This window comes from Netta rufina (assembly GCF_964035555.1).
Source record: "Netta rufina genome assembly, chromosome: 4".
NCBI classification, from domain to species: Eukaryota; Metazoa; Chordata; class Aves; order Anseriformes; family Anatidae; genus Netta; species Netta rufina.
The window spans coordinates 69,652,396-69,661,947 of NC_140127.1; positions in this window are offsets into that span (position 1 = coordinate 69,652,396).

The window sequence follows — 9,552 nt, forward strand, 5'->3', positions numbered from 1 at the left end:
GCTTAAATATGCCAGCCATACCAAACAACACTAGCTTCAGTGGTCCCTACCTCCTCCAGCTGTCTGATGCTACCAGCCTGATGCTATTTCCCAAACTCTGTTGGAAACTTTACAGAAAAGTGATGCTGTAGGCAGAGGAAGCTGTTTGGGGCAAGGTTTGGTAGAAGGCCTCTGCCTTCAGCAGCTCTCCGTGTGACTGTCATGACCTCATTTCTTCAAAGAGCTCAGCACTCTGCCTCCAAGTTCTGGGGAAAAAACGGGCCATTCATTTGCTGTGCCTAAATGGGATTTTAACTAATCCTTGAAAATCTGGCCCAAATATTTCTTCTATAATTAAAAATAAAATAAAATAAAATAAAATAAATTATAATTCTTAGATTTATAATTGTCAAGGAAATTCTGGTGTCTTTGTTATCTGAGACATACCCCTTGAGATTTCTCACATCTATATTTTGCTGAGAAGCAGTGGGAGCGTCTTTCCATATGGCTCAAGAAAACAAGGCAGTCAAAGCAAAGACAGAGAGAATTTTAGTACTGCAGTGATAACATCTTCTGCAGAGTTTATAGTGACCTCGCTGCTTTGCATTGTGACTTAGTTGACTGTTTCTTGAAAAACACAGAGTGATACAAATCAGGATTTGAGAGGGAAACAAACAGCCCATCAGTTTGAGGAAAAAAAAAATGCATGAAAGCCAGATCTTGTTGGTAGCTTGTTGATGTTTCTGTGCTCTTTCTGTAGGAAGGAGACCCTCAGCCCTCTGTGAAGGAAGGGTTTGAGCCAGCAACAAATCAGGACATCCTTGTGAAGGTGTGAGAGAACATGAGCATTGGGGCTCCTCTGCCTTTGAAACCACCTTTGTGTGAGCAAGAACTGGAGCTTTCCTGCAAAGGTAGGTCTGTGCTTTGCAGAGATGAGAGCATGCAGTTTGCAGCTAAACTAGGAGATGAGTAGGTGTCTAAATTGTTTTATACGTATCCAGGTCAGGATAGGAAAAGGAGAGAGATTTTCTCCTCTGCTGCCTGTAAGATCCAGATGCAGCATGGCTGGCTGAGGTCTTACTTTTTCTCTAGATGGTTCACTTCAGCTATAGCCTCCATCCTCCTTTTCTCCTCGTAGAATCACAATTTCCAAGCTGTCATCACAGCTGCATAAAGGAAGATGCTGGCTCAGTGTGCTAAGACCACACTGAATATTTATAGCATGGAATAAAAAAGTAAAGGTGAAATGTGTAGCCCAGGACTCATGGTTCTTTCTTGTGTGCTCCTGGGAATGGAATTTTTGTCCATTGGGCTTGAGCTGCTCTAAAAAGTACAGAACAAAAGCTGATCTTAAAAGTGATCCGCAAAGGAATAAATGGCAGGCGCCGTCTTTGTTATTCATGTGTGGTGCTCAAAGAGCACTTGAAATGGTTGGGATTTTCTGTGGATATGTTCTTTTTTTTTTTTTTTTTTTTTTTTTTTAATTCTGCTTGGGTTTTGGGGCATTTTGGTGTTTGTCTAAGCACTGGCTCAAGCATATGTCTCTCCTGAAATGCATTATGGCTGGCTGGGAAAACCACACGTTGGTGACATCAGGGGACACATGAGTGAAATGGGCGTAAATGGGAAAAGCTGGGTGTCTGGGGCTGTGATATCCTCTGAGAGGCAGCCTGGCTTTTGTCTCTCACTTAATTTTATTTCTGCGCCACACAATTTACACACTGAATCATGCTCAGCAGCCGTATTCACAAGCTGGCATAAATTTATTTTCATCTGCTGGCCAATTATACCAACTGCCTCAACTGTTGTTTATTTTCTTCTGTTGCATCCTCTTGAGTTACCATTAACAGTGTCCCTTTTGAGTAGAGATGGGCTTTTTGGCACTGGGGCCTGTCGGCCTGCCAAACTAATGGACCATATCTGTTATCTAACAAGTCGTAAAGGCTCCAGTTTCAGGACAGCTTGCAGTTGCTGTGACCACCTGCAGTGCACTGGCAGGGGTACAGGCCACTGCCCGGGTGGGACGTGTCACCCCAGCTCAAGCGTGTCCTTTGGCACGGCTCTGCTCTTGGGGGGACACTTATGGGCTTTGCCTTGGAGAACAACAGCCTTTCTGTGGCTGACAGCCTCACCTCCCGGGGTGAGGAGGCCCCTGCACATGGCTGCTTTGGATGCTGCTCCACCAGCCGGAGAAGGACCTGGCTACAGGGAGATCCTGAGAAACCTCCGCCAAGCAAGGCTGCAGGAGGGAAGAGCCCTGCAAGGCTAGGACCCCTCCATCTGGGGAAGCTGTTAATTAAAATGAGGAATTAATCAGTCTGAAAAGCAGCAAAAGGGAAGGACATCTTTTACATGATGCAGCTAGAACTGACCTCTTTTGAGTAGCACCTCCTTATACTGGCTGTGCAAACAAGGTCCTACCTTTGCCAGATCCTTTGGGCATGCAGCCCCCAATTCCTTCTCCTCCAGTTCCTTCCCTTAGCTTGTAGGACATGCTGTGTTTGAGCCAGCAGGGCTTTTGTGCCCTGCCCGCATGCAAACTCAGAGCCAACTCCACTCAAATCACCCCTGACTTGCAAAATACTCCAGCCCTCTGTCACTTTACTTTGTGGTCACTTGTGCCCTATTTGCTGTGGGTTGTTTACTGCCAACGTTGGAGACTCATCTGGAACTGGAAAGCTGAGCTGTCTCCTTTTTGCCCTGACAGCCGGGGTGTCCCGGTGCCAGCAGACATAACAGGGTGCTGGAGGACTACAGCCTGCTGCAGCTGAAGCAGCACCACACATAGACCAGGTGCTCATGCAGGCCCTCAGAGGGGGGCTCAGACCACAGCTTGCATTTGTAGGGCTAACAGTTCAGGAGGAAAATGTCTTTCTGGTCAAATGAGTGCCTTTGAGCCATGCTTGCTCACAGATGCTCTCCTTGTTGTACCACGGGGATGGTTTTTATGTTCACCTTTACCCCTCAGAAAAACTTTTCCAGGGCATGGCAATGAGCATGTTTTAGCTGGTTATTTTGAAAAGAAGGGTGCCAGGCAGGGTGACAGTCCTTCAGGGCCAGGTTGTGGATCTTGGTGGTCAGGTGGGCCAGCAGGCTCTGTGCTGAACCAGGGAAACAGAGTTGCCTGAAGGCCTGGAGGCTTGGAGGGGAAAATGGGGAGACACCACATTTAAATGGTTTAGTCAACATGTGGTCCTCTTGGCAGACTTGGTGTGTACCCAAGCTTCTGAAAGACAGAGCTTCTGTACAGCCCACTCTGAGCTGCAGTTGTGTTTGGTTTTCAAACCAATTCTAATTCAGAAAGATCCCAAACCAGGACCCTACATGTTTGCCTCTATTGTGGGAACGAGGACTCTGTCAATGCCACAGCAAATGCCATCTCCTTGCAAATCTGGGAGAGCCTTCCCATGGCTATTTGGCAGCACGTCTAGTATTTGTGGGCCAAAACTGTTCACACGTGAACACAGCAAGCACGCTCAGCAGCCTGGAGGTGCAAGCTCCTTGTTCCTTTTGAGTCACTTGTGCAAGAAACCCTTCGCGTGGTTACTGCTGTGCAGGGCAGCTCGTCACCACACAGCGCTAGGCGATGGTGCTGCAGAGCGGCCTCATTTCTAGACGTGCTGCTGACACCACAACATCCTTGACTCCGCCAGGCCGGTGGGTTCCCTGCATCCTCTTAGGCACCACAGTTTCAGTCTGCCTTCAGTTTGAGGGCTGAGACAAAAAAGCAATGCTCTGCACACCTCCTCTGAGAGGGTCTGCTGTCTGCTCTCAAGAGAGGGGCAGGACGTGCAGGCAAAGACAGGCCTCGTGCTGCCAAGTTCAGAGTCATTTCCTTCTCCCCAGTGCTCGAGGCTGTCTGGAGCAGAGGTTGGACTTGAGGCTCATCTGTAGCCCTCAGCAAACTTCTCATAAACAGGAAAGAGCCCCACAGGGAGGACGACAAGACAGCAATCAGTTCTGCTCTGATCTTTTGTTCTTCCCCTCCCCTTTTGTCTTAAAGCTAACAATGCCTCGCTTGATTTGTTGCACAAGAGAGCTGCCAGATGGAAATAAAGCAATGTACTTCAAGAGCGTGGCAGTCCTCAGCGAGGCCTGCTGCTCGCAGCGCGGGATGGCCGTGGCCAGATCCTGTGTGCAGCTGAGGAAATGCCACCTACCGGGTCTGTTCCCTGCCTGCAGTGCCGGGCTTGCAAAAAAAGGCTTTGCACAGGACAGGAAAGAAAGTAGGCGCGACCACAGCTGCTGCCTGGGAGAGGGCAGCTGTGGACCTTTCCACGGCAAGACCCGCAGAAATTATTTAGCGGTGGGAGGTGGGGGTCTGTAGATGACAAGGACTTTGGGTTCTGTGGCTGGAGGGTGTTCTTTCCCAGGCCTTTCAGCACAAAAGAGCAGAGGGAGCCCTGCCGGGGGGTTAGACAACATGCAGGGTGTTATCTCAGCCCTGTGACAATTTTTGTGTTTGGTTTCCTTCCGTAATATCACTGTGACAAAGGGGAGGGAAACCTTTTGTTTATCAAATGTTCTCTCCAGCTTTTTGCTGCAGCACCCCTGTGCTTGCTGGCAGCCTCCCTGAGTGCCAGAGGGTGTTCAGGAAATCCTCCCTTGTGCTAGCGAGGCTTGTCCTGCTCTGGGGGGCGATGGGCAAGGGGCTCCACAGCAGGAAGCTGCTCTCTTGAAGCAAATCTCTTCAAAATGGAAGAAAAGCATTGGTCTTTTTCTGTGTTGTCTGTTCCTGTCCCTTCAAGAAGTAACCTGCCACTGAGAATATGGATGGCTTAGCAGGCAGTTTGTCCTGCAGACAGGAGGCATGGCCTAGTCATAAGGATACCCAGTTGGAGTAAGAAGTAGGAGACAGGTCTCTGCTGAATGCCCACATTTCCAGGTCTCATTCCTCTCCACTTAACTTATTTCTATCTCCATGAGTGTTTTGTGGCTACCTGTTGGGCCAACCTCAACAGGACATGCCTTTGACCCAGTAGCAACTGTGCCCCTCTGCTTAAGTCACCTTCCTGTGATATGGGGAGTTGAATCTTTTCTAGGTGGAGAAGGAGCTCTGGTTTCTCACATCCTGGGTGAGCTGCTGCCAGTGAGCAGTACTGTGCAATGCAGCTCCTGGCAGCTATTTTCAGGTATTGTAATGCCTCAGCTGACTTTTTGTAACTCATCTTTGTCACCTGGGGTCATACCAACAGAGGATCCTGACTCCTCTTTGGCAGCTAAAGTACCACAGAAAACAGCATGGGAGCTTCTTTCCAAAGCTCCTTCTTACCACAGCTCTCCAAGACCCCAAAAGAGATGCGTGAGGGTTTAGATCCATTACATGCCTACAAAGCACTCAGCTGAAGACAGCCGCACCACTAAGTTATTATAGCCCATGTGTGCCTCAGTGGGGGCGAGGTGGTTAATGACTAACTTGTAAAACTGCTTGGTGCATGGGTGAACTGAGTAGGTGTTTTCAGAAACAGCTGTGCCAGTTTCCCCTGTCAGGATGGGCTTGGGTGCTGGCCAACTTTCCTGTCACTCTCTGTTTGCAAAGCTTTGTGTGGTTGAGTTTTAGTTTCTGAAACCTGTCAGGCACCACTGAGACTCAAAAGCAGCATGTTTTTAGCATTATTTCAGAACTTGCTTGGTTTTGCAGGACTCATTATTGTGAATATCAGTGTTTTAGTACTCTGTAAGATGCAGAAGTCAACATACTAGCACATGGAAGCACCAATTTGTGACTTAAACACTAATTATACCAGAAGAAGCCCAAATCCATTTTGTTGATGCTTATCAGACTAAGAGCTCTATGGTCAAGGGTCTATACATACTGAAAAGTTGGGCTTGAGTATGGGTAGGAACTACCAACTTGACTGTTTTGGCATCCTAGTTTTGAATGTCCCACATCATAAATCTTCCAGTATATTTAGCACTTTGCGTGAAAGTCTCTCTAGAAAGTACTGACTTCTATTGACTGAAAATACATTTGTTCATCTATCACAGAAGCCTGTGGCAGGTCCCTGCCTCTCACAGCCAAACGTGGATGTGACCTGAGAAAGCTCTTTTCAGTCAGAGGAGCAAACTTTTATTTCACAGGACTCATTGCCTGGGAACAGTAACAGATGAGCCAGATTTTGTACACCAGCCCCAATTTGACACGTGCAATATAATTTACTTATCTTCTGCTCTTGATGCTCAGACTTTGTCCCTTGAGCTACTGACCATGTTGCATCCCCTGATGCTGATATTTCTGGAGAAACTGTAGACTTGTAGAATGGTTTGTTCCGATACAAAATGGGAGTTTCCACCCACTGATACTATTTATAAGCAAACAGTAATGGCATTAAACTGGAATCCCTGCTGTTCCTGATGCCACTCAAAGAATAGGTGGTTGTTACTGTCCCATTATGGAGTCTACAGGTGTGAAAGGCGCAGCTTGTTTTGAGCTGTTTCTCATTTATTCTTATCATACCCGAGCACCTGTGAATCAGAGGTCTGTCTCTGGCTTTCTTTCCTTCTTTCAGTCTACCTCTGAAGACTAAAAGGTTGGGTTTCTGGTAGATCTTGTCACGTATGTCTAATATGGCCATCTCGGAATGAAATACCTGAAGGATCTCAGGCTGCTAATTACCCTGTCCTCTGCACATTTTAAGTGTGACATCTGGGTACACTGCTATAAATTGTGAGTAATCAAGCTTTTTGCAAAGAACCTAAGCCAGGGCTGGAGGAAATTAAATATGCAGATAGAGCAGCTCCTTTCTAGTGCCACTGCATTCAGGGCCCCATCCCTCTATCAGCTTTTTTAAAGCTGGAAAGTTGATCCAGTCACTTGGCATGTAGATGCCATTCCAGGTTTCTTCATGCTACATTTTGTTGTTTTGCTATCTCCTTATTAAGAACAATGGATCCAGACTGTCTACAGTCTCCACAACTTTGGTGTATGCAATAGATTTTATTTTGTTCTCTGCCCTTCTCCGATAATTCCTATCACTCTCTTTTTCAAAGCAACTGAACTGGAATTTTCAGACAATTACTCACAATTACTCTAATCCTTTTCCTGTGTATGGCTAGGATGAATTCTCCCACATACATTAACCTGTGTTTATTGACACTGAATTTTACCGGTGGTTTCATTGCCTGGTCACTCAGTGTCATAAGATCTTCCCACGATTATTCACATTCAGGCTTAGATCTGAAAATCCTGGATAACTTTTAGCATCTGGTCATTTCATTGTTCATCCCTTTTCCATATCACTGTGATCGCACTAAACTGATAAACATACAGCACAAGTTCTTGGGGGACTGTCCAGAAACTTCCTCTGTTATATATGTCAGAATGTGTATACTTCATATGGCCCCATTATTTATTGCTCTTATTCAATTAGTTTGAGTGTGGGGATTCTCCATCCTTGATGGTATTCAAAAGTGGAGCAGACAGCTCTGAAGTTGACCCCATTTTGAGCAGAGGCTGGAGTAGGGGTCTCCAGAGGTCCCTTCCAACCTAAATTATTCCATGACTTTAAAATTAGGGTGGACTCTAATAGCAGGTTTCTCCTCAAGGGACATCAGTCCAAAGTGATGTATTAGGAGGTGTCATCTGCTAAAGTCCAGTTCTAGCATCCTAAATATAGTCTGGAAATTTGCCAGACAGGTATTCTTGATTATTCTTGGCATGTTGGAACAACATGAGCAAAACAGCTCCGGAAGTGCTTTTCAAGCATTTCATCTATGTGTTCGGTTGGTGTTTCTGGGATGTGCCTATCTTGAGAAGGAGGTTGTAAATTGATATTCTGCCACTGTCTTATCTTGGGTTGTCAGTCCATTTTTGGATCCAGTGCTTGTTATAATAAAATGATGACTGGAAAACAAAGCTCATGTCAGCCCTTACCAGCAGGGCATTCTCTTGAAGATAAAGAGCTAGAAGGCAGCATGGTAGAAACACTGAATTCTATCAGAGCCAGCAGCAAAACACTTAAATGCTGAAATAATTTAGCATTTGCTGAAAGCAAGAACTACCCATATGAAAGACACTAATCTGTCATAGACTTTAAGGCTAGAAGGGATTATGATGATCTTTCAGTCTAACCTCCTACATAATTCAGACCATGAGATATCATTTCACATTGAGCTCATAGCTTCCAAATGAGCTTGAAAAAGGCATCCACTCTTGACTGAAGTACTCACAGTGATGGGGATTCCACCCTATCTTTGGCAGATGATGGTAAGATTAGTTATCCTGACAGTTCAGAAAAATACAGTCTATTTCAGTGCTTTATTTCAGCTTTCATCCACTGGGATTTGTGATGCTTTTTGCAAGATTAAGTGTTCTTCTACTATCAGGGGAAGTTTGGCTTCCAAGAGCAATTTTGACCAACTTTCTTACCTTTTTCAGTGTGTGGTTAAAGCCCCAGTAGGACCCAGAAGAACTATTTCTGTCTGGGTTGTAGACATTTCAGATAACCTTGACCTTAGCTTGTTTCTGCTAACAGTGATCCTCTGTAAAACAGAGATAATGGTACTTCCCTCCCTCTCACAGGTGTTGGCTGGGAAGAAAATAAATAAAAATAAAAATAAAATAATTTCTCAAATGTTATAGTGGGAGGCAAATATTAAATCAGTCAGAGGTTAGAGGCTGGATATTGCATTCCAAAATAAGGTTTAGTGCAGCGATCTTATCTACTGGAAACTGAGGTCCTCTGGTATTGCTACAGGATATAAGCCACATTTTCATATATAGATATTGGTGCTCTAAATCAAGAAACCACATCTGAAAACATTGGTTTACAGTAACAGTTAGTTAGACATGAAAGAGAGGAGGTATTTGGGAATAATAGGGGTTAATTGCTTCCTTTGTAAGGGACCTTGGTATAAGGTATCGTAGACCTTGTTACAAGCATTTCTCATAGGAAAAGACTTATAAAGACATAAAATCAGAAGCTAACCTATTTGATCCAGTTAATCTGCCTACTTTAAATGGGGCTTTTACTTGCAATGGAGCCAGTGGTCTCAGTTACCAGCCACACCATTTACAGTCAAAGGTTAGACCAAAATAGCTCCCAGGTCCTTCTAATTTTCTATTTTTGTCAATGATCTACTTAAATGCTGACTACCTCCCATTTAGGACACTCAGATCAATCTAATTGGCTAAGCACCAGTTAACTGCACAGTGGCAGAGGAGTGGATCACCTTCCTATATTTAAAATGAACATCTACGTGATGTTCTTGTGGTGGGTGACTAGGGCCAGGCCTGGCACTGCCAACTGCAGAGTCATGGCTGAGGACCGAGGGAGATGCTCCACCTCTCTACAAGGCTGGTGTCTCCCATGCTGTTGTTCTTAGGTGCTCAAGACACAGTATGCTATGTAGGGATGAGTCGAGATAGAGGATGATCTCTTCTCTTTGCCTTGTGCTAGGACCAGCTTATTTGCTGAGAGCTCACCAGGGCTGGAGGCAGCTTTACTGGTGATGGGGAATGACACAGCAACATGTCAGTGCTCTTAGCCATGTGCCAGGGAGCAGGTCTCTGCTCATAAAATAGATTTGACCTCCTTCTTAAGGTCAAGTGAGGTTTTTCTTGTTGTCCACTGT